This window comes from Acanthaster planci, linkage group LG17 (assembly GCF_054643075.1).
Source record: "Acanthaster planci isolate LZ-2023a linkage group LG17, COTS_SCS, whole genome shotgun sequence".
Lineage (NCBI taxonomy): Eukaryota > Metazoa > Echinodermata > Asteroidea > Valvatida > Acanthasteridae > Acanthaster > Acanthaster planci.
This window is the reverse complement of record NC_141793.1, coordinates 3820829-3848265: the sequence shown is the minus strand read 5'-3', so window position 1 is coordinate 3848265 and position 27437 is coordinate 3820829. Positions and strand designations below refer to the sequence as shown.

General features: G+C 41.9%; 1 protein-coding gene across 6 annotated transcripts in view; it reads right to left on the bottom strand.

Annotated features, from left to right (window-relative positions):
• Positions 1–27437, bottom strand: part of LOC110979435 (uncharacterized) — a 48719-nt gene that overhangs the window by 20321 nt on the left and 961 nt on the right. The window lies entirely within an intron of this gene.

Sequence of the window (27437 nt, the reverse complement as noted above, 5' to 3'; positions counted from 1 at the left end):
CTCCATATTAAAAATATTACACCATAAACTGGGGTGTTCAATAACATACTGTCGTAAAAGTAAAAAAGGCACAACGTCGGCAAAAATACACACATTGAGAATCTTTTCCAATTCTCACACCCACTGTGTGTTTGAGAGTAGGCCACATGTGTGCATCATCAAGCCAGACGGTGCCGTCTTTTTCCTCGAGACAATTTCACGTACAAATATTTTTTCGCTGTGAGATCCTTATCGCAATTGATATGTGACGCCTGGGTAAACCGCGAAGCTCCAGTCCGGGGCCAGGGGGCAAGACGCTGTCGACACGCCTACTCTAACTGTCGTAATTGCTACATATTCCACCAAGCATGCGAAAGCGATTGCGCCAGATCCCATTTCCCACTCTCCCCACGAGCGGGATGGGCGACAGAAAATCTTCTACACTCCTCCGACCCCTTCCAAGCACGACACAGCTGGAAAATTAACAATTAAAAAGCCCTAAGGCCCTCCAAAAATAACTGAAAAAAATTAGCACTGGCTCCCAATAAACCCAAGTCCCTCACTGTCAATCAGAGCGGTAAATGGAGAACTTTCTGAACGCAAATATTGTGAGGGCTCTGGCTTAAAAGAAACATTTCAACACCTGTCAGTGCTGGTTATGCATGTGTTTCATACATTGCTCCAATATTGTAAGTACATAAACATCGTCCCAACCCCTAAGTAGATAGACCGTCCATATGGTCTTTGGGATCGATATTTCAGGCCAAGACATTTTGCTCCGAGAGAGGAGATTGCAGAGCATTATGGGCCCCATCTTTCTGATCGGGGGAAAAGGGGCTATAGTTTAATTCGGCAAACAGAATTTGAGGTCATTACTGCAGAGGCACAACGTTTGTGGGCAGGTGAACAGGCATACAATGAATGCCTCTTTGACCAATAGGGCGCCATGAGCCGTTGTACGTGAGATGCCATCTCCTCAGATTAGTCTATCGGCCTCGAGCAGAAGCACCCCTTATCGGTTGAAAAGAGCTGCATCGGTTGGGAGTGTTCAATATGTTGGTACTAATACGACTGTGACAAGTGCATTTCCTAGTCGTTCATGAACCAGTGAAGTTAAGTTCTGACCAAAGGAGCCTCTATTGCCGAGAAAAAAGAACCCCCTCTTGGTCCCACTTGAGGCCAATAGGATCATCCCCCCCCGTAAGTTTTTGGCACCACTCACAAAACGAATTACATTTAGAATCAAAATCTGGCATCGCTTTCCAACATTATCTAACATGTAACAGAGCGCCGGGAATCACTTCCAAAAATTCCCCAAACTCGGCAAAATAATTTGGCAGACATACAGTTGAGGGCGGGAATGGAAATCATACAGTGGTGCACCATCAATCAAATCAGAGGTGGGAGCAGGGAGATGAATCCCTCCCACAGCCTGACCAGGGGCAGACACGCCGGATGATTTATACTTGCCTCGCAATCCTTCGAAACCAGGGTGGACCTGACAATACTGGGAGGGAAGGGTCTGTGGAAAGTTGATGCTGCATTGTCACAGACACATCAGTTGTCGTAAAATGCAGCTTCCATACCACAAATGTTTACATTAATTTGCCGGACTTCTTTTTATGTGTGTTCTGGGTGGTGCGCATGTACTGTGCACGCCGATTTTCCGGAGACCTGCAGATTTGGGCCTTTTTAATGCACATGTATCATGTGTATGTGTAAATGATGTGCCATGCACGATATCCACAAAAAGGTAAACACACATGCACCGGTAGATTGTGCGGGTGGTTTGCATTGCCATGATCATGATATTTATTTTGGTGGTCAGATGTGTTTGGTTTTTCTGATAATTTGTTTGTGTTATTTCTTTTGTTTCTACCGTTGCCATAGCGATAGTTTCAGGGCACTTTCACCAGTGGTATAAATCCTCCATTACCTTTCAAAGTGAAAAAAAAAATGTGTTCCCTCTCCAACATGACATCCACAAGTTCGCATCCGCAAATAGCTGGCTTACTTCTTGAGCAGAGATACAAGGCAAATTTATAGAGTCCATTTATTTTCCCCAAATAGTAAAAAGTTATTTGCGTATTGTATACCTTTCTCAAATTACACCTTGCATCTCAACAGCCAACATATGCTCCCGTGGAGAAACTATCACATCCATCTATCTAGACCAGCAACCGACAGAACGACTCAAAATCCAAAGTGCCTTTTTCGGAAACACTCATCTGATCCAATTTGTTGACGTAATGCATAGTGGCCTTAATTTCTTCTCGGTACCAATAACTTTCTTTCCTTTACGTTTCCTTCTCTCTCCCCCCCCACCCTTTCCTCTCTCGTTTTCATCTGCCCTGCCGTGTTCTTTCTGGTATCCTGGCAATTCAGCCATTTCAGAAATAGTCTGCCCGCCATCAATCATGAGCCACTTAATATCGCCAAAGACAGGCGCAAACACTTCCTAGGGTGTGGAAACGTTGCCATCGCCATTGCGTAAAGCTTGGACACAATGCAACGTGCCAAATGACTGGCAAAGTTAAACCTTCCAAATGGCTTTTGCACGCCGTTTGGACCATTAACGCTGCAAAAACCAAAATTTCCATTCAACAAATGAGAATTTGTTGGGTTTTTTTCAGGAGAGACAAGCGAAAGCTTTTCAAGCACTCAAACTTTTTTCTTGAAGTAACTCTTCATTCTAATTCCATCCGATGAAAATTAAATTGAACACACTTATAGTAGATAGCTACATGTACATGTACACCAGCTACACCAGTATATAGTGACTAGCATACGTGTTGGTATCCCGCTTGGTGACACACATACAAGGTACCGGTAACATGTACGGTAACAGACACTGTGCTCCGAAGATGTCTACAGTTACCTGGTGGTTGTTTTTTCTTTTCAGGGTCACTAGTATTGATAAAAAAACAAATTTTTTTGGACATTTTTACACGAGACACCTTACCCTCCAAAAATTCCTACTGGTTTATACACTCAAGCCAAAGAGAAACAAATATCAGAACTGAATGGAAATGCCAGTGAAAATGAAATATCTTGTTTGTTTTTCGGCACAGTACGTGATGGTATGCAACCTTTTTTCTTTTTTTAATCGAAGAAAACATTCACTGTGAGAAGCACTGAAAGAGACAGCTGTACATGCACCGTCATATGATGTAGAACCATCACACAATTGCCTCATTCCAGGAAATGCTGTTGGAAGGCACAATGAGCCACCTGTACATGTACTGGCATTTCCCTTGTATTTCTTTGGAGAATTTCACCCATCACAAAACAAAAATGCATTTCTACAGTGATAATTAAATCCTGCAGTGCAGTTGTTTATCAAACTTTCCAGACGAAAACAGACCACTGATTTCATATCAATTATCTATACAGGACAGTGTCCATGTATATACACATGTACTAAGATGTCCAGCTTGCCCGATCGCTATGCACATACAGTGGGCCTGTATGTACTGCACCTGTAGTCCTATTTGCCAGAGTGTTGTACATGTAGTTGAGACCCCTGGCGACCATCCTAAGACCCCACAAGACCAAGAAATAACCTCTGCTCTGAATTCAAGTCACAAGCTACCGGTATTCAAACGAACTGCAATATACATGCACACGTCTTTTTCATTGTTCAGCGTGTGTGAGTGGGACAGGTCTTGGGACTGCCCATGTGAGTGGCCTTGAATCTGGCCTTGTACCTGTACTCTTGTGATGGTCTTGACTACAACAATGCACTGTTTTACAAGCACACTCCTCCTTCCAACAGTATCCAATAGCAAAGGCACTGTGGAATGATTGCCGTAAAGTCAAATGTACACGAAGGCCCACCGGCAGGTTAACTGCTATGATCCAAATTTACAAGTAAGATAGATTGGCTGATTCCAATTCATCACCAGCATAAAAATTAAGAGTTAGAAATGGACAATTATGAAAATAAAATAACAAATGGGCATTTAAAGATTTGTAAGCATTGTTCTTTGGTAAAATGCCGCCTAATAATCCTGGATGAGACGGTGCAAGTGAAACAGGTTACCATGGCAACCAACGCCAATTTAAGCAGATGAGGCCAGTGAGGCTAACTTTTTTCCTTTGTTCTCACCGAATAATTAATGGAAAAATTTAATATGCAGCCATTTGAATAATTGAGATGTCAATAATTAATTCAAGTGATTATCTTTAGCAACATGCGCATATTTTGGGAAGGATTTCAGTTTCATTGTGCCGTAAATGAACGGCGTACAAGAAAGGAATGGTCCAACATCAGAAATGTAACGGCCAAAACACAAATATCCAAATCAGTCTTTGTTCTGCAAGTACAAGTACATCTCTCCTATACAGGCACATGTGCGTAGATCCTTTTTTTTCCCTTCACACACGTGTACCTCCACAATGGAGCAGACGTGACAAATGTCAATTGTGCACTGTGCACCCCTCTCTTCCGAATGGACCGAGCCAATTAATTTATCTGCCAGAGCCCAAGGCCCAGGATGGATAATTTACATATGAATTGCAAGCATGTCATCCGGAGCAGTACGGCCCTCCACTCTAGCTGCTGGTCTGCGTGTATGCATGTGGTGTGGCGTGCATTATGAATAGAAATGCGATTGCCTGCAGCAATGTATGAGCGCTGCGCAACATCAATATTAACAACACTAAAAAATTCACTGAGACATCAAGTGCTTGGCACTGAGAGGGCCAAAACATCATTTTTCCTTTTAATACACGTACTGTACATGTACCATACATGTGGGATTTGTGAACATTCAACATTTTTAACAAGAGAGATATTTTACCAGAACATCACATATTACAAAACAATTTTGCCAGTTAGGTTAAGGTGTATATTACACATAACTAAAAAAACAATGAAATGGACAGATATTCTAGAAATTTTACGCATCTGACATTTTAATGAATAATAATATTTGAAATTATGATGTGTTGAACATGACTGCTGAAGCACAATAGAGTACATGCATACATACATGTACGGTAATAATCAGCTGTGGGTAGCCAAGCGTGAATGTGGGCGGTGTGGAACAGTCTTTGTTTCTGGCAGTCAACTGGCATTTCAAAGGGAGAACCACTGTACATGTACACAGAAACGATCCGCCGTGGGGCTGCCATAAATATTAATTGCTTATGACTCTTAAATTAGTTTCAGCTCGGCTGGCTGGCAAGCCATACAAAGTTTGGACTTCCGAGCTGAGAGTCGAAGCCATTCAAGATGCATCCGTCAGCCTGGCCTGCTGGGAAATTATGGGTCTCTTGTTGGAAGGACATGTACATGTAACTAGTGTCTCCGTGGAGGGGGGGCTGGAAACTCACGTCTGCCACTGGCATTGCAATTTGTTAAATACGTCTCAACTTGGCTGGTGGACAGTTCCAGCTGAAAAGTCAGAGAAAGCCATTTGAACATAATCTGGAGATGACCAGAAGTCAGTGAGATGTTTGAAACATATTCTGGTTTAGTTGCAGTGGTGTTGGGCTTGAAAAGAAGTGTTTGACTGATTGAAAACTGCATGTACACGCAACAAAATATTCCAGAGTGGCTGCAATACATGAAAATGTCAACATGTGTACATGATATGAAATGATGATCCAATGCTCTCTCCACTTCTGTTCATTTATTATTGAATTTCAAGGCCAGCTGTGCCTCATGGCCATGATTGTTTGGAGCAGGTGTGATTTTTCCTGCGTAAGAATGCCCAACAGAGGACAGATTGTACCCTTCATCATATGCTGGGTTATGGTGGCAACACACATGCTAAAGTGTAGAATATTACGGGGACCAAAAGTGTGACGGAAACAATTTTTTGTCCCCGCAACTTGGCCCAACTTTCCTGACAAAATGAATAGGGCTGAGTCAATTCGAATAATTCGCTATTTGAATATTTGACCTTCAATTTGATCGAATATCCAAATATTCCGTCGTACTGACCAGCAGATTTTTGCTGAACAAACCATACAAAATCAGTTGCAATAACGCACACAATTGTACATGATAATCACTGTAATAGCTTCTCACTTCTAGGACTATATCAAGCCACGATTTAGCAAGATCTAAAAGATGGACAATACTTCTTCCCCATTGAAATTTTCTATTCCTTTTACATGTAAATTGTTTCATAAAAAATTTACTTTCTGAATTGTAAGATTTCTGTCACTTTGAATCTGCTTGAAACAAGCCTCCATAGTGCAACTTTTCTCACTTAAAACAAAAGAAAATTTTCCCTTACTTTTCATGAATTTTGCATTTGAAGATATTCAACAATTCGGAAAATAACATTCGAATATTTGATAATCAGTTAAATATTTGGATATTCGGATAATCAGCTTAGCCCTAAAAATGAATTATCCCTTTAACCTGGTGAAGGCCTACTGGTACCCACATGTACATACATGTATGTACATGTCGAGTCACGAATAGGCTCTTGTGCCACAATAGCAAACAGTCTGACAAGTGAGGACTCAGATGAACTGCTTTTGATGTCGTCTGTATTGGAGGTTCAAAGAAAGCCTCCAATTAAACTAAAAGTACCGATACATATAATGAACTACATGACGAACCAGTAAAGCCTTGATTCCCTGTCTCAGAGGTTGAAAACTGTGAAACTGTGTATGGTGCAATATACATGTACCGGTACATGTACGTGTACCAGTAATAAAGCAGGATACATGTAGTGCACCTGTGCATGTATGCAGCAAGGAATACCCCTTGAATGCAGTGGCCCTTCAATCGCAGGCATACAATAATACGCTTCTTGAAAGCAATATAGCACAGGGCATGATCTCCACCACTGTCACAACTGACATTTCTGTAAGGAGGCTCCTTCGTAACACATCAGCCCATGTACATGTACATATGATATACTGGGTACATCAATGACAAGTAAATGCTTTCAACAGTCACCAGCTTTTCACTTCATACTGTTCTACTGATAATGTAGCAAATTAAGGTACAATTACGGTAACAATAGGGGAAACTGGTTTTAGTTTTAGTAAAAAAAAAGACTGCTTCATTTTTGACAGTTTCTAAGCTCGTAAATGTACACGATCAGCGTTAATAATTTTGGGTTTCAAAAGGACAACAAACCTTGGTTCAACAGTGATTTGAGACGCTGTAAAAATATTTTTAATATGAAACTAATTTCAGTCAGTATTTTATATTAAGCCAATCAGTTGTAATCCACACAAGTAGCATATTCCTAACCTTTCCTGCAGTTTTATACATGCGTATGCACATGTATAAAATGTGACACGATTCCGAGTACCATATCATGCCTGTGGCAATGAACAGCCAGATTGGAAAGCCCAAGAAACTACAGGCCTTTGTATTCAGCAGCTTTTTGTTGGAGGAAAGCCCAAGAAACAAGGCTTTTGATTGGCCAGCTTTCGTCCTCAGCTGGGCCCAGCTGTCAGGTGGAGAAAAGCTTCCTTGATTGCTCCCTGTCAACCGCAGCAATGCCTGAACTCCATCAGGCCAAGACGATTTAATGGGGCATGTCTGCTGAACAGTGTGCGGCATGGAGGGAGGGGGGGCGTGTTAGTACACAGACAAAGGACGACTTCAGCCATGTCTTCACTGGACATTCTTGATGGCCCCGTAAACGGTTAAAAAGCACTGTGGTGGGTTTTGTTTGGAGGCTTTCAAGGAATGGTGGCCCTGTGGAATTTTGTATCTTGACAAAACTGTGGACAATACAATGTACACACGTATGTACATACAATGTATGTACATACTCACATATGTATGAATAGTTAACACAATTTTTATCATCATCAAAAAGGGCCGCTGTAAATGACCAGTGATGCGATTATACATACTCACTGCAATAGTCTTTACACTCTACGTGTTTTAACTTTAATAGCTGACACTGTAAAGCAGAGGAACCATACGTGATACTGCCAGCAGTATTCTGTGGAATCCATACAATGAACAACAGAGGGAGATGTTTTAATAGAAAGGAACATTCTAATTATTCTTTCCCAATCAGATTGGTACATAAACTTAGGGCTGTGCCGAATATTCGAATACTATTTTCTGAATTTGAATATTCGAATGCAAAATTCATGAAAAGGAAGGGAACATTTTCTTTTGTTTTAAATGAGAAATATTGAAATGCGGACGCTTGTTTCAAGCAGACTGAAATGAAAATGGACAGAAATCTTTCGCCGATTCAAAATAGTACATTATTCATTAAACAATTTAAAAGGAAAGAAATTTTCAACTGGGCAAGAAGTATTGTTCATCTCTTAAATCTTGCTAAATCGTGGCTGGAGATACTGCTTGATGCAAGAAGCTATTACATTGATTATAAAGTACAATTATGTGCATTGTTGCAACTGATTTTGTATGATTTGTTCATCAACAATCTGCCGGTCGGTACGAACGAATATTCAGATATTTGATCGAATTGAAGGTCAAATATTCAAATAGTAAATTATTCGAATTGACTCAGCCCCACTCAAACTACCGAGCAGTCTTCACGCCCTCTGGAAGTATGCCACAAATTGCCCCTTTAATTTAAAGCTGCCTTAGAGCCTCCCTTCTACTGCCAAACCTTCTCCTGGTTCATGTAATAAAGCAATAGAGGTGGTGGGGGCCAGGAAGAAACAAAGCGTTGTTTGTGGAATTATGGAGTCCAAATCTTGGAATGAAAAAAGTTTTTTTAAGGACACAGCAGCAGCTGATTAACTTGAACAATTCTCAGCTGTATCAGTGTATGATTCATTTTCTCGACAGTGGGAGTCTTTGAGATGTTTGATGGGCTACAAACATATGGTGCTGGTCCTTTTGTATTAGTTATATGAGCGGGCGCGCATTGTTCTGAGCATGCGTTTATAGTTCTGAGCACGAGAATTACCAGGTACATGTACATGTAGTACACTGCCTCCTGTCACCAGCATCTCAAAGTCTCCCATTTGGGACTGATTTTCTGTAGCCATAGGCGGCATTTTGATCATTTCAGTCAGTAACAATAAGGTCTGAGCTGAGCATACATACATGTACATGACAGTAAACAAGACTTTCCAGTTGCTGGACTTGGCAGGAAGTCTGCGGGAACGAGGAGAAATCCAAGACACAGACAGGGAGAGGACACGCACAAGTAATCGAAGGAGCTCAGGCATGCTCACTGCTCCCTCGTCTGCTCCAACAACACCTACATAATTCATTCACCCGGAATATATATCCGTTGACATTTGTCCTATGCCATTAATAATACATCCAGTGTACGTACGGTGGGCCAAAATAAAAACAGGAAACATTGGAGTACATGGTATGGGATACACAGGTAGAACACGCAGACAGATGCAAGTTTTCTGGGTTGAACGACTGTTGTCTTCACGCCTCGGTGTTCCTAGATGAAAGATGTGGAATTTGGTTATCTTAATTATGCGATGAAGAAAGATACTGTACAAATTTATACATGCGGCACATCCAAGTGCAAGTGCATGCTGTACATGTGTGTTTAATGTCGTTCACGTACAACTGCGCATGTGTACATGTACATGTGTACAAATACATGTACTTGAACAATGTACGTCATGTGCCCAAGCATAAATTGACTCCTCAGCACAACTCACCAATATCCCAAATGTATACATGTATGCGCATTGACAACTACATAAACATGTACATGTACCTAACAAGGTCCATTCAAAGGAAACACCATTTTTACCAAGTCTTTTCAATTTTTTCTTTTCGTTTTGCTTTTTGTTTTTGGAAAACAACAACAACAAAAGCAAGTAGGCGTAGGTGGCATACCGGTACCTGTAGACCTGGCCAGATGACAGGACATTTCATGAAAAGTGTGCAATTTCACATGCAATAAAAATGCCATCTGGGCAAGTAAACTTAGTTGTAAATGCGACCTTGACCGAGAGCTATTCTAAATAATCAATTCTGATGAAGGCTTTGACACATTTGGCGCCAGTCTGTCAGCTACGTGTATGGTAGATGTGGGATCAACTGTACTTTTCACACAACGTACACAGCCTTATTTACATGTTACGATGACTTGCCACCTCCTTTTCTACTGGCAGCAGTGGGAGAAAATTGACCAATTTGGATTTCCACTTTCAGACACCAAAGCCAGATGTCATTCAAGGGAGAACAGGAGCGCTTCCATAGCTTCATGCACAACATACCTTACTATACTGATCACTTTTCCACACTGTCTTAGGGTACATGTACGTCCCACTTTACTGTTGGTTTTCACTTCCCAAGTTAAACAGCTTGTTTGGATGATAGTAGTGGCCAATATTTCTTCAAACAAATTGTCAAGTGATTTTGAAAGAATGGTTTTTGTACTGTTCTTTTGTTTTTTTTAAGACAAAGAGTGCACTGTATGGCAACATCAAATAGTGGCCCCGTGCACACCCTGATGACTTAAAGTACCGGTATTTTCTAAGAATTGAAAAAACTACGAGTTTCTTTTCACTTCCAATGAAAGCAAGTGTTTACCAGTAGATCTTGTTTGTGTTGATGAAACACATGGGTTACAACCACCAACACAACACTCGGTCCGGGTTTTATGTCCGCAGGCAACAAATCTCCTTAGGTACATGTACCGGGTACAACATCAGAGAGATGAGATCCCTCCTGAATAATGCAACAAAATGGCATTAAATTCCAGCCTACAATACGATGACACGGCTGAAATCCAACAAAGTAGTACCGGTAGTTGTTTTACAACCGTTGCATTGCGATGGATGGTTGTAAGACTACATTTATCCATCAGTTGCAGACAGACACACAACTCCAGACTTGGAAAACCCCCTGCTGGATCGAATAGGCAGCATGAATATGCATTAACCTAATTTACATGTACATATATTTACATACAAATACACTTCCACCAGGATTTATCAACTCTTTCATCCCCTGTTGCTTTTTCATGGAATCTACAGTTGTGAGTCAGCAAGGAGGTTATGATAAATGGGAAATGAACTTTGCATGTTAATGCATCAGTTAGGGTTAGGGAAAAGAGCACCAATGATGCAGCTGCAACAATTATTCAAAGTTGGCGATGTTGACTTTCTTTTTTGAAAAACCAATAACAATTTTGTTATATCACAAATATTGAAATTTGTCAACTGTGTGTGTTCTTGTGTTTACATTGTACATGTTCCACACGCTCCCATTTGAGAAATCCACAGGACGCCACCAAAACGGTTCTGAAAAGCAAACGGTTATCTACATAAAGGCAAAAAGACCGTCGTGAGCACAGCACATAGTATGCTACCATATCCCTGTCCACGTACCGGTAGCATTGACCGAATTGAACATTAACTGACTTCAATCAATAACCCAAAACGCCTCTTGTGGGTCATTCTATAAATTTGGGGTCTGGGTTTCTCATGTCCCACTCCTCTCCTGTAAATTATTCTTTAAGTTTAGAACACGTCCATTCTGTATCCAAGTGTGATTAAGTAGTGTAAATTACCTGCCCAACAAATAAATACTGTGTGCATGCAGTTTGAAGCCGATTTACGGAATGACCCATTCATCAAATTAAAATATCAAATCTACGTTACACATGAACATGCACCTTGCAATTGTAGTATCAATCCACATGTAAAATGTAATTTTAAACAAGCAGGCAAAACGAGAAACCTTGAGAAAGATACATGTACATGTAGGGTATCAGCAGAATTAGTGACTAGGCAATGGAGACGATCAACCTCAACTGTGATTGATCCAGCCTTTTGATTCATGACCGGACCGCACCGCCCGTGGGACCCTTGGGGGGGGGAGAGAGAAGAGGAGCGTCAAGGCAAGCCAGTGTGTGGATGCGATTGCCATGGCAATGGGCCCGGGCTAATTAATGCACCTCATAAATTGGCTCGGAACAGACCTGACCTTTTACAAAGGAGGTGAGTCCAGTTGATGACATCCATTCTTCAAGTGTCTCTCTGGCTGGACAAATGAGACCAGACACTTTGAAATTTGAAAGCTCTTAATCAAACAACATGTACATGTACAGAGATCTATTGTACAGTGCACCACAGAGGAGGTTTCCCTGACAAAATGGAAAAGATGTCCAATTATTCATCCAATCCCATATTCCCTCTCAACATCTCTGTTTTGCTCACAGGAACAGCTGCCATTTAAACAGCCCATCTCTGTGAAATGGAGCCCAAGAATGGTTTGGTTGTCACAGAAATTACTTTTTGGAACACACATGTTGGCGGGGAGAAGACGGAAGATGCAGGTTGTCATGGCGATGGAAACGAAAAAAAAATGCAATCTCCCAATGTCGGATGATGCAAGGTTAATTCTCTTCGGCAACTTCAAGGCCTGCATCCGGATCTCAATTTTTTCTTTCCTTTTCAAGTTAATCTGATTTTGAGAAAAGTCGAGAGAACCTGATGTACCGATACAAAGCGGACAATAGCAGAAGAAGGACACTGGATGAAAAGAGAAACTATTATTATGGCCATGAAACCTGGGGGCAAATGAAAGGACTGAGAATTCTGTAAAGCAAGGCCTCAGACAGAGGGTCTGCCAAGCTCCTCTGTAATGAGGTTATGTCACCATGGATTTGTCTGACAGTAAATATAACTTGAAGAACCACATACAAGTAGGGCTGTGTGGAATAGCTGGCATGTCTGCAGGGTTGAAAATTCTACATGTGTATTTCAAATAACAGGTGCATGTGCCGGGGCATATGTGTCATGTACATGTACAATTGCTTTTCATGACAAATATCGTCTTTGTGGACCAAATTGTTAACTTCTTCGGATAAAGAATCATTTATATGTACACGCAGATTTGTTTATCACATGTAGTTTTTGGTGTGCTGTGGTCTAATGGTTTCAGCATACAACTCACAAGCGATGCATACAACTCACAAGCGATGCTACATGCAGTTCGCGGATTTGACCCCAGTGAGGGGACTGCATTTGTGTTCTGGGTCAAGACACGGCATACTTGTACCGGTAGGCCTACTACCGTACAGGGGGGGGGGTGGAAGGCTTCACAGAGAACAAGATGTACAGTACACCCAGAGTATGCGCCATCTCTTTTCAGTCCTGAAGCCGAATATAACAAGGACCATCGTCTTAGGACTCCTCTAAGAACCCTTCTTCTCCTGGGCTCAGGGTGGCAAACTGCAATGCAGATGAACTATCACTGTGAAATGAACACTGAATCGCCCTTAGGTTTTATCACGGCAGTTACCAGCATTAAAGGCCGCTCTCATAACTGCCAGAGAATTTCTGGAGACAGTGGCTAGACTCTCCCGAAATTCAAGGCCACGAAACAAGCGGACCATCTTCCCAGAACCAGCCTAATGGTATACAAACATGTTTGCATTAAAGAGGAGGTGCATGGCGGCCATCTTGCAGTTCTTTTGTTCTACATAGAAACCTCCTTTGTGCAAACAAAAGCACTGACGTGCAAGATGGCAGCCATGCAAACCGTATATGGTTGGGTAATATAACAAGAAATGAGCTATGGGCATCGCTAGTATTTTTTTTTGGTGGGGAGGGGGATTTTATCAACTGAAGGAAAGGGATAAACACTCATCAGCAGAAGTAGTGGAAATAGGTCAATTCAGAGGTACATGTATTTTCAAGTTAATTGGCTGACTTTTGACCTTAACAGACCTGAACATTCCAACTTTAATATAATTTCACATTCCAGAAAAGGGGGGGTCCTTTTCCCGTGTCCCTGTCACATCTGACATATATGACTTGTAAGTTCAGATCACGTTTTCTAACAGTGATAAATTAATGCAAATTACCTGCCAAACAAATAGCAATAGTTTGAAATCAATTCCAGTGATACTTCCATGTCAAATAACAAAGGTCAGATGTAACAGGGACACAAAAATGTCACACTTCAAGGCCCCTAACTTCTGATTGCCCACATGGATACACCCTAGGGATTAGGGTTAGTCCTCTTTCCTCCCTATTTGTTTCTCTTGCTTTTTTCTTTTTTGTTTTCTCCCTCTTTTTCTCATTTTTGTCCCCATGGAAGGGTGGGAACCATACCCCCCTCCCACATATGACTTGCAGTAGTACTCCGAGCAGTACGGGGCCTGTCATTTGCATATGCACACGTTCATGTACATATGTACACATACATGTACATGTATGTGCTATGCAGTGTGCACACACCACTTTGACAGAAGCAATGTGCTGAATGCAACTGACAGCCCTGCGACAAATACACTGAATTCTGGCTCAGTACTCTCAATCATAACTGCTATAAACCATGGGAGTGTTCAGTCATTTTATGCTCAATTTGGTCTCCAATTAAACTTCATTACAGTGCAGTGCAAACAGAAATGTGATGGGACCCCACAAGATTAGTCTTCAGGCTTTTATTTTTGCTGAGTTGAATTGTTTAGCCTGTCAAAAAAAGGAGCAAATTTTGGTTCTTTAGTCAGTTTGTCATCCTGATGAAAATGGGTGGTGCGTGTGTTAAAAAAAAAGGTCAAAGGTTTCCACTGATTTTACACCGGCAGGATTCTTTTGAGGCCGGGCCTGTTACTCCAAAGCAGCTCTGCCAACTTGGGATGCATTTTGTTGAGTTGGGTCACAAACCATTGAGAAACATATCAGTGTAGAGTCCCTTTAATCTAAGTCTTGCCATCAGCTAACAATCTCGACCCCCCTCCCATCAGGGCCTTTTGTTGTTCCAAGCATTGGATTACACATTTCAGTCAAGTCCAGAGCCTGGACTCCCTCCCATCTACTGACACGGGCAACCTGACAAGGAACGGGATTGGCAACCAGACTGTTCATATACTTCCTACAGGTCCTGCTTGTACTGGTACGTGTACCACCGCATGCCACCTCGCCAGCCACTGTTTGCTTTCGCTCATCCACGCGAGTCCCTCCTCTTTTCCCCGGCTCATTTTGAATGCAGATGAAGCCATTAGCCCCGGCCGGCCAAATTGGTAATCTTAGACTGGCCCGTCCCATTTTGCACGGGCGCTAAGTGCGTCCGAGTTTACCGAGCCGCGGCCTGACGTGCCCGCAGGCCAACCAACGAAACGACGGCACCAAAAAAAAAAAAAAAATGCAGATGAAGCCAAGAACCCTTTATTTCCCATCTTCTGTTTTTTTTTAACCCTTTGCGATTTGGTATTATCAATCTCTCTTCCTGCTGGCAGGCAACACTTGTGTTACATCTGCCTGACATTTTCACTAGCCTGCATTTCAAATATTTCAGCTGCCCCATCACAGTGATGCGTCTGCATAATTGTGGTTATAACACATCAGAGGCAGTTACATTATATGTAAGGTGTTATACATATCCTTTTTGTTTTGAAATGCTACATGCAGTGACATTTTTTGTCTGGCCCTGTCACCTGCCCTCCCAGTGCCCGTCTTTGGAATTAATTTTTCAAACAATTTTGTTTCAAATTTTATGCAGATCACACAATGTATCTCTTCCACGGTCTGAAATTATTAATTCGCCTCTTTTCTGCGAGCAATTAACATGGAGCAATTTTGAGACCTCGACAACATTTTCCCACGTACATAAGGGCTGTCAGAAAGATTCCCTTGCCTGTTTGTCTGATGCGCATGAACAAAAGTCCTTCTGTATGTTCACTTTTCAAAGCACACATTACATGTAAATGGCCCCCCCCAAAAAAACGTTTTACATACTCCCCTTCTTTTGTAATCTGAGCACCATGGTGCCAATGATATCTCAAATAAGAGACCGTTTCCCAGTTTACGTCGGGTTACACATTAACCTCTGCAGAGAGGGTCCTCGCTCAATTAATTCACATGCACACGTGCAACGTTCAGACAGACCACTTGCCGAGACCCTCTCTCTCAGTTCAGTCTCTCTCCCCTCTGATATTAAAAGGAAAAAATTCCATACATGTCACGCATGTGCAAGGCCGTAATGGCGCAATAAATTTATCAAAGCAGAACTGGATGGCTGCATGTCTCGAGTACACAGGGACACAATGTAAACATTCACCGATAATGATCTGTTTTTGTAATAAGTCTTGTGCCAAAACAATCTCTGCTTTCCACATTTTCATGTTTGCCACAGAGAGCGCAGGATAAAGAACCTCGCCACTCACAGTTACTCTTTCCGTATTTTTTTCCCTCCAATAATTACTGTGACCAAATTTCTTGAGTCTCTTGGAGTTATGTGTATGTCATCTGCCAGTGGTTTATACTGGTCCATACGGGATAAACTGAAGACAGAAAATGTTACAAGGCACGTCCATACCAGTCATCTGTCACTTGGAATTTTTCCCAGTATGGTAGCTTTGCTTTCCACTAAAACAAATGTATTTCCTAAACATTATCCAAAAATACAAGACACAGATCTGTCCTTTCAAAAATGTTAGTCCTGTCTTTGTGAAAGCTGTGACTTATGGAAATATACATGTAACTCTCCCATTTTCAAAAGTGCTTGATTTTATACAAGTTTGTAAATGACAAGACAACTATTTTGTCAACAGAATTTGCCGTATATTCTGTAAAACCCCAAAACGGGAAGTTGGGATCAAACTAAAAAATGGACCAATGTTGTCATGAACTCAATCTCATAGAATTTCTCATGTCGAGCACCTCATATGTGTGCTTTGGAAATTCTCGCTTCTGCAGACGCTGCCCTTTTCAGATAAGCATTACCACACGCATGTACTTGTACTCCAATTTCACTTTTCAGTCAGAAACCGTCTGACCCCCTGTCTTCGCAGGCACTTGCAGTTTTGACATTTCAAGAACTCTCTTTTCACCTTGTGGCGCACAAGAAATGACATCAACTGGGTGGGATTAGTTAGTCTTCCCAGTCCTATCGCAGACAACTTTTGACGGCGCGACCTTTTTTTTTTCCCTTCTCTCCATAGTATCTGCCAGGACCAATCTCGGGTCTAGCACTATCCTGGCAAATCTAATTTAGTCTGAAAATGCATGAAAGGGCTGACGAGAAATGGCAGTAGACTTTGACCCAGTCTCTCCCCACTTTGCGTGTCCAATTCACCTTTACAGTTCAGGCTAGTTTGGTATATATATTTCAAAAAAGCAAGATCGTTTGGGAACAAAGCATGCATGCAAGTCTACGAGGCCATGCTGATAGAACAGACCTTGGATGCACTTCACCATCTACATGTAGTAGTTCATTTGTAACAGCTCACTTCAAATAGCATTCCATACCGAGTTGGTTCTTGTGACGAGGCAAAAGCAGTGCAAATCGGTGGCGTTTGGTTTTTTAATCAATACTGCCACTACACGATATTACCAAAATACCGGCCATTACCCTTCCCGGCGAGAGTATCCCCCACCAGCAACAATGAAATCTAGAAGCAGTACTAACTCTTAACGCCACCGACCCCTTATCCCCAGCCCCCTCACTGACAGGCCTAGCTGTGCCCACTCAGTCCACATGTACATGTACGCACATGTACCGGTACATGTACAGGTTCTGTATGCATCTGCCACGTACTGGTACAGCAGGTGTACATGTGTAAATGTACATGTCAGTGTAGGTCTACCCATTCAAACAGGTGCCGCATGTGGCGTGTAGGGACAGCCAGGTAACAGAGCACCCTCTCTCTTGTTTAAATGCAGTGAGCCTACACAGGCATATTATGCGCAGGCCTGCATGCAACCTTGCCAATCATTAATTTCTGGTGGAAAGAAATTTGCATTTAACCCTAACAGTCCTCATTCCTCCAACAGGTGAAGGATTGAGGAGTGTTAGGGTTATTATTGGGTAACATGTGCACACCAAACTTTCAAATTTGATTTCTGATAAATGTACATGTAATATGTACTGAGGTCATTCAAACAGAATTTAAAGGTCAACCAGCTGAACAAGCACAAAACTGTACACACGTGGTACCTGTGTACACTTCATGTAACAGATGAAAGATGCCATGTATCAAACCCAATAGCAGCCAACTGAAGATGGCACATGACCATGTGCAGGCATGAGCACAAGTATCACACACATGCATAATTTTTAAGCATGTACCATAAATGTACACAGCTGGTGCCAATTACCAGTTTTTCATCTGAATGGGTACAACCCACTTAGTGGATTCACACGTTGCTACACTTAGGTGCATAGCAGCTGAGCAATGACAGTCAGAAGAATGTGCTATACACGTACATGCACAGATCTCTCCCTTTTGGTCATCAGTAGAGGAGACTTTTGTACAGAGAATCAATGTCGGAGGGTCATTCCAGAAATCTGGGGTCCAAAAGTGTGACATTTTTGAGTTCTCTATTACAACTGAACAATGCCGTAATTTGACAAGAAGTTTTATCACCGAAGTCAATTTCAAACTATTTCTAGTTGTTTGGCGGGTAATTTGCATTAATTCGTCACTCTTGGAAATTACCGAATGCCTTCTGAACTTACAAAATCACGTCAGATGCGACAGCGACACACAAAGAACTGGACCCTAATCTATAGAATTACCCAAGATTTTTGAACATACATGTAGGAGGGACTTCTGAGAAGTCTATTAACCTATGAGCTCCACTGTGACCAGCCTCTTTTCATTTCACCACCGAACACTACAAACACATCTTGACCCGAGTTGAACTTGCATCAGTACACAGAGCTGCAGGCCTGCTAGTTGGACACACAAACACTTAGGGGCCAGCGCTTGTAATGTGCAACACCAAATCAATACAAATTAGGGATTGTTTTAATACAAAATATTGCTCTGCATTCAGGGAGTTGATTACGCTCAACTTGACTGAGGAGCGCCATTCTTCAGAAGCAAGCATACATGACACGAAATGATGCTTCTGGGAATCCAATCGTGAAATGAGATCAGGAACAAGAAAAAAAAAAACACATGATGTGCTCTCTGTTAATTTGTTGATTTTTTTTTCCGATAACAGTAACTGATTGATCTTTGACTCCTTCAATTGAGATCGGCAAAGGTTGTGCAGTGAATCTGACTTTGGGATTTCTAAGGGCAGTGACAGTCAGCAGACCAATGTGTATCAATCAGTTACATGTACATGTAGGTCAGGTCATGGGTCACAGGTCAATACATGTACTGTAGTGCACAGGGAAAGTAAGGGTTTGCTGACAAACCACACTCTAATGACCGCATATGTGTACAACGTTAGTCGAGAGTTTTTTTTTTTTCATTTTAAGTCAGTGCTCGCATTTGCCCTTCCAGATTTAGAACTGGAAAAACAAAATTGTTATTTGAGAAGTCTTGGATCCGCTGACCAACAATTTACCGATATAAATGTTTAAAAAAAAAAGGAGGGGGGGGCTCCACTGTCCCACTGACAGCGAAGTCCCCAGATTACAATTTTGTGAGCTTGGGTTCTCGGAGGCTCTAGCGCTAGTGGTAAGGGATACTTCTTTTTTTTTCCTTTTTCCCATGGAAAAAAATGTTGTATTCTTCCCTCCAACTTGTAGACCCTTATTTGTTTAGCTTGAGACCACAGAAAACCATCTTTTTATTTTTCATCCTTGACAAGAATTGTCTTTTAAAAAAAGGAGCACTAACACATAAAAAATGCTTGCCTTAATCCACTCTATTCCTGCTACTGTATGTACATGTAAACTAAACAAATTCTGGAACTAGAGGAAATTCCTTTCTCTATTTGATATATCGGGAAGGATTTTTCCCAGTGACCCTTTGGCCCATGGCCCAAGGTTGTACAGGGCAATCTCAATGCCCCACCTGACCCTGCCATTGTGGTCTTTAGGCATGGGCCTGGGCGCTGCCGGGACATGTAGGCAGACTACAATGTATGGTAGGCAAGCATTCATAAGGCTTTATCTAAATTGTCAAAGAAGTATGAGAAAAATGTGGAGCTTGCACCCAGGATAGGACTGGATCGCCGGGTGTGATGATAGCCAGCCGGAGCAGTGTGTGAAGACTCATGTGTCATTTGATAAAGAATTCACTGGTTCTTTTGTGCGAAAATGAGCCTGTCCACATGTAGTTCACTACATGTACATGTACCATAACATGTTTGATACATGTAACGTATGCTTGCCCACTGCAATGGGGGCCCGATCTTAGGGAAACCGTATAGTCACGCAGTACATGTATGGGTGTATGTACAGTACGTGTACTGGTACTCTGGCATCTTTTGATCGCATTCTGTTGGATTGATCAGGTATAAGCTTCAATAGCTAATGGGGAGCCAAATGCCAGCGCTATGTACACACTGTGCTTGTAACAACACAACAGAGGCCATTCAAAAGAGTGGTGTGCATTGTGTCATGTGCTAACTGGTATGTCAGTTCAAGATCTCAGTTGTGCTAGGGGTGAATGGTGTCCTTTTGCGAGGCCCCCCCCCACCTGCACATTATCAGCAATCACGTACTCCCCGATCACTCTCACATTTTTGACACAGACAACCCAGCGATAGTACGGCATATCAAAAGTGCTTGCACACATGCACGTGTACCGGTACAATTGTGTGCCAAGCCAGGCTGCATCGTGCTGGGATCCGGCCTGGGCAAATTGCAGCATGGCACTAGCTGCACGTTACTGCGGGGTGCCCTGTACATTTCTGCCTGCATTCTGGCGCTCCTGTCAGCATTATCGCGAGCTTTATTCAACACCACAGGCCAACCTGCTGCAGTTGCTCTGTCTTAGTCAATGGACTGGTCAGCCTTTCGGGGGCTGAAATTCGGCTGTGCGCAATTTGTCCTGTCCTCAGGCAAGGTACCGGTACGGTACTTTACCCCTGCTCGCCTTTCTACAGGTAAAACGTCCCCTGCCATACCCTACCTAGTCGGGGGCCGGGGAGGGGGGGATGAATTTAATTTCATCCCTCATCCCATGCCAAAGAGAAAAAGACAACCAAAAAGGTGTCGGCTTTATCCCCTATAAAAACACACAGCGGGGAGGATCGGGAGTGAACACCTACATGTACACCCAAGTGTGTATTTGCCTGCAACTGGGGACCCCCTATTGTTCCTCTTTTGTTTAGACCACCCATATGTTTTGTACACAGTTGTCAATCGGGGACCCTCTGTCAATCGGGGACCTTATTGTCCTCTATTGTTCAAGGTCCCCAGTTGAATGCACTTGCACAATACTCTTCCCCCATTCCTGGTTGCTCTCCTCAGGTCTCCCCACTTCATATTGATGTCCTCTCAGCCCTTCCCTCCCTCCCCCGTCCTTCCTTGGAATATGCTGGTTGCACCACTGCTGGCAAATGAACTTTTCACTCACTTTTTTTTTTTTTTTTTTACAACTACAGGCACATGCACGAGGGGAAGTACATTGTACAATGTACTTGTACATGTCCATGTCCTCACACCTGGCGACCACAAGAGATCACAAATATCGCGCTGACGTTCATCTTTTTTTTTTTTTCTTAATGAGATTAGAATTTGGATGGCATTCTGACATTTAAACTCCCAGACTGAGGCGCACAGCGTTATTGGCACACACACATGTAAGCCTAATAAGCATGCACACATGCGTCAGTGATGCATCAGAGCCACGATAACAACCCAAGCATCCCGGGCAATCACGGACGGGGAAAAAAGGGAGCAGCAAGGATGGAGGAACATCTAGGGCACAGCTCATTCAATCAATTGATTCATTTTGTAATAAAGTTCTGGCCGTTAACGGTGTATGCACACAGCCTCAGGGCCGTGAACAACAGACCTTCTCTTCTGGGCCCAGAACACTGAGTTCTGTTTTCATGAGCAGCCAAAGATACATGTACATGTAGCATTCATGTGAATTTTAAACCACTGCTGGCAGCCGTTGTGCTCCAGAATTACGTGTACATGTACATACATGCACTGTACTATACATGCAAGTGATGTACATGTATGCACGTGTGTGTTCATGCATACATGTACATGTACATATAGTACATGTACCGTTACCATTATTTTGTATCTACATTGTATGATCAGTTGGTGGCATGGTTTGTTGATAGTTCAGTGATTTTAAACAATTGCCTACCGCTAGGTTTTTCATTTCAATAATGAGAATATTTTTCTGCTACCCTAATCCACTCTGTTTACCAACTACTGGTTAGTAAAAACTGTTACGTAACAAAAGAAAAAGCTATAAAATTCCCACGAAATTGTTTCAATGTAAAACTTCACTAATTATTTTCAAGCTGACGTTGTGTGTAACATACGTGGAGCTTCTTCAACGTAGACGGAAAGATGCCAATTTGTAATTTACACCGTAGCATGGCCCTTCAAAATTGGAGCTTAATTTTTCGAACAATTCATGCTCACGTGCGGGTCCAAATATGCCCCTGGGGCCATTAAATTTTTGTGTCAGTATTTTCCAAAATGTCACCCGATCCCCCCTAAGTGTTTCTACGGTAACTTCTCGATGAGGCCCCGTGCCCTCCGTGCGCACAGATACTGTAGCAGACGGACATGTACCACTTGTTTCCTTCCTCCACTCGTTCAAATCTCCTTTTGGGGGGAGGGGACATTCGAGTTATCGGCAAGCAAAGGGTGGAAAAACAGCCGGTATTTATCTGTCAACCGTTCTCGATATCTCACAGAAAAATCTCTGTTTTGCGACGGGCATCGGGTGAATCATGCAGCTTGGTGCACATGGAGAGAGATGGAGAAAGAAAAAAAAAAAAATTTAACGGACACTTGAGAGCCCGCTGGGGAGGATGCTGTGGGTTTTAATAAAATGTCCGAGCGGGGCGCCGAGTATCGGGTAATGTTTACCGAGGAATGACTAACAAGTGTTTGGGATTGCTGACGTCGTACATAGGCACTCGCATCAGCAGTGGAAAGGTCAAACATGTACTCCAGCATAAAGAGTGCACGTACGAGTACTTGCATTCGGACTGCATGAATGCATTCGTGCAACACAAAGGTCAGGTGTAATTAAACGACTTCAGCTACATGTACCATTAAGCGATTAGAAATATTCATTTGACAAGACTCAATCAAAATTGTTCACCTGAGTGGGGCAGGTTTGTGATATACAATGTATGCACTGTAAGGACTCTGAGTGTTAACATTCTTTTCTGCTCATACATGCGTGGTCAATAGGCATAATAACTTCTATTAAATCTGCGTCATTTTGTGGCAGAGCTTCTCAAAGATCACCCCAGCTACCAGTAGATTGACGTAAGATTTCAACTGTCGTCTTCACCTATAATCGGTGATAATCACTGTCACTGATCATCTCACCACACTTTCACTGTGGCTGCATCACTATTAACCCTCCTTCTGTTTCAACCGTCAAAAACAGTTAAAAATGCCTTCCAATTGATCTCCCCCAGTACACAGACACATATGGGAAATTTGACTGATTTTGACCGATGCATCTTAGCATGGGAGGTTTTTATCACCATAATCAAAATCGTCATCACTGTCATCATCATCATCATCATCATCAGAGGGTAAAACTGGAAACAAAGTGCTCCCACATCTTGAGTTGTTACATGTATGTATATGTACCCATGTGCTTGTACATGTACCCATGTGCTAGTACATGTACATGTACCCATGTGCTTGTACATGTACATGTACCCATGTGCTAGTACATGTACATGTACCCATGTGCTTGTACATGTACTTGGACACACACAGAGTTGTGAATTCTTTCACTGACAACAGGCATGTCCTTCAATCATCGAGAATACTGTACCAATGGCCAATGTTTAAAAAACAAAACTGACTTCACGTTTACATGTACTGGTACAGTTTGCGTAAAGTAATTTTCAAGACGGAACATGTTCCCCAAGCAAAGGATGGTTAGAAGATGCAAGGTGCCCCCCTCCATTTATCCTTAGAATCATCTGCTGTAGTGTCTGGCCTTATAATTGTCATCACACCAATCATGACCACCCACAACCCTTATCTTTTCCACCCTCGGTCGCACCTTTTCTTCGAGGATGCAATCCAGCGAGAGGGTCCCTGCTAAGACGTACACGCTCCATCGCACTCTCGGGAGAGCGCGGAGTCCCAGCAGGCGGTTCTGGGTGCATGTGCCAAAATTGACGCGGGAGCTACCAACTCAACGACCCCTTGGGCGAGTGGATAAGCTGACCATACAGCGAGATACATGTACAACCGCAGCAAACTACACCGGTACTCGTTCCTGCATCCATTGCCTCAACTTTCACCTGTCACTCTGATGGGGGAGGGGGGAAGGGTACCATCTGAGAGTGTCATTCCAACAGGCCATTACTCAGGAGGCAAAAACCATTATCTCAGGATGACATCATGAAGTCATCCTTTTTGTACTCCATCAGCTTCGTTTGATCACTGACCTCTTTCATGATCACTGTAATTTACGACTGTAATCATGACTATCCACACTGTTATCACCTTTACTTCAACCTCACTGTCACGTACATGTACGGTAAATCTTAAACTCGTCACTGTCCTGATCATCAAAAATTTACGAATGCTGAATTAAAAAAAAAAGGACTATCAAATTTGGACATGCATGGAATAAAATCTGTTGCTCATTAACATTCAGTGACTGCTTCCCCAACGGGCAGAAATTAAGGTTGCACACGCGCATCAAGAACTGGCCATGCATTCAAAATGATACAGTTGCGAAATGGATCTGCCTAAGGGCCTAATACACAAGGCAGACTAGAGTTATACACCTGCCGTTACGGCCATTACAGACGACTCAGGGGTTGTACCGCCTTCCAATGGCAAACTCTGACCCCGGAGGTTACTTGTACATGTAGTTTCTCATGGCGCCTGTCATGCCAATGTGGCAAGAGTTGTAAAATTGTGTAAGGCCAAGGCAACAAAACAAGTCAAATCTAAAGACAGCCCTAAAATGCACGCAATATTACACACCCTACACATGCAATGTACGTCAGTAGGACTGCTTTAAATAACTGCAAAGACAGCTGGTGTGATTTAACCGCCAATCAGTAAATTTGCAGAATTTTGAAACAAACTTGCAATTCTCTCAGCAGAGGAAATTATGCATTGTGCCTCGTATAAAGGTACATGCATGTACCGGTACAGCATGTGAGGTGACCATCTGCTTAAGGCATGTAACTACCTGTGTACGATATATTTTCCAAACAAAAATGCCAGTGCGACACAAAAATCTGTATCGGACGGAATACTTCGCAAAGAAAGCTTCAGTCAATAGCTGCAGTCACGTCACAGAGGTGAATATGTTTGAGAAAACAGAACCCCACTGAATGCACACATGTGCGTAAACAAACACAACAAAATACAGCTGCCAGAACTGGCAACATGTATGCCGTACGCCATACTTCAGTTCACAACATGTGTTGTGATTTAATTGCTGGTACCTTGTCATACATGTACAAGTACATGTATGTGTAATCATGACCTCAGTAATGAGATGCAATCTGTACATAAGCCACTAGGTATGTGTGGCTTTCAACACTCCACAATGGAAACCAAGCATTCAGGTTTTTGTTTGAATTTGAAGGAAGGAAAGTGGCGATGGTTGGCCTATCTGGCCAGTGTTTCAATCTCCCAATATTGCTGAAAGGAAGTTTGAGTATATCAGTGTCCTGGAAGACACTCAATAGACGAATGTGGTCACATGTCCTTGTTTTAAAAAAAGAAAATTTTGGTAATGTTTCAGATCTTTTATTCTTCAAAGCTCTAGCGAATTTATAACCTCCTCTGTCCTGTTTTTTTTTTAACAATTTGACATACATGTAGATGTGTAAATAGCGTAGGATTTATATTTTGAAAAGGTCACAGTTTAGTATGAATCTTCATTTCAATATTACAACCACTTCAACTGTGTCAAACAATTCCCCTGTACAATGCTGTATGTACGCATGTATATTTTATTTCACCATTAAAGACTTTTTTTGAAGGTGGCTTTTCTGCAGAACAAATTTACTACAGGATCTGCTGCAGCCGAGTGGAACATAATCACAAAGTGTGACTATAGTCCTGAGCATTGGGCCACAAAAACTGTAGTTAGTACGCCACAAAAGGCATACATACTACTGCAAAAACTGGCATTTAGCGAAAACATCAAATTATTGTTTAAAATTTGCATACTGGAATCTTGACACAGGATTTGGCCACACAAGCTGAATAACCTTGTTGCCTGAGAATAAAAAAATCTGCATCCAATTCATTTCAATATGTGTCGTTCTCTGAGGCACTGGGTTTGCTCAGTAAATCTGCTCAACAGCATGTACCCAGCAAGAAATGAGACCAAGGGGTACCCCCCCCCAACATGTCCAATCCCTATACACATTCCAGACTATTGTTACTTAACACATCCCCCCAAGATGTCTGAAAGGAATTCCCCAGATTCCAGCGAGACAATGACCAACACAAAGCAGGGGGGGTTCTCTCTGTCTCATACCTTGCTGCATATGTAACAGCAATTTAGCATTCTCAGAGTTCCCCGAACAGAGAAACTTGTGTATTTGCATTTCTCAATCCTGAATGCATTTGTGGTTCATCAAATAGCTCGCTTTCATTGGCCGTTAAAAAAAGGAAACCAAAATTGAAAGTGGGCAAATTTTAGACAGTTTTTGAAACCTCTCAAAAATTGAAGTATTTATACATGCAAACCATGTATGTAGTTTCTGAATTAAAAAATGCAGGAGACTGTCTCTTTCGAGGTTAGTGGTGGGCACGCATAAATGTAAGTTCCTGGCAACTTGGGTACTTGCTTGTCTTGTTTGACAATATCCATACTTTGCTATTCCCATGCCCGGAAGACGACTCAGTTACAATTTCCTAAGATTTGAATAAAATCCACAGTCCAACTCCTTTTCAAAATGGGCTGCACCATTCTAATGAACAAGTCAAAGATTTCTGAACACACAATTGTGTCCATGCCTCACCAGAAAGGGTGCAATAAAAGGTTTGATGTCTTATAAATTTGTTGCATGTTATCTTTTTTGTATTTCATGCATGAACCGATGTAACACATGAATTTCAGCCTTTGGAGAGTTGCTAAGAAAAATGAACAAACAAATCAAACAGTTCATTGTAACTGATGCAGTCAAATTTCGTAAAACCAACATGTTCAGCGAAAACAGTATACCTTCAATTTTTCCTAAAAAAAAAAAAAAAGACAAGAAAATTGCTGTCCTATATTTTAACCTTTGCAGAAGCACTAATAAAATAAACAGATAACTAAAAATGAACAATTGAGATAATCAGAATTAGTTGAACCAATAGGCAAAGAGAAAAAAAAAAACAGTACTACCTTCATTTTATGTTTGGTTTGCATAAAAAACTGTAACAAAAAAAATTGGTAAGTGAAAAGAAAACAACTTAAACAAAAATAAATTAATTAAAGTAAAACAAAATAAAATACCAACCATGAAAATTATTGGATTAAGTCCTTTGCAAATAGTGTGTGCAGTTACCAACACACTGAGGCCGATATGTCAACCAAAAGTGTCCATATGTTTCAACCCACAAAGGCGTAGTCAAAACACGTACATCTGCTCCTTCGCGATTAAAAAAAAATCCACACAAAGGATCTGTAAATTCGGTGGCCACAAATAATCCACCGAGAAAACGAAAACCCCCTTGAAGCTGG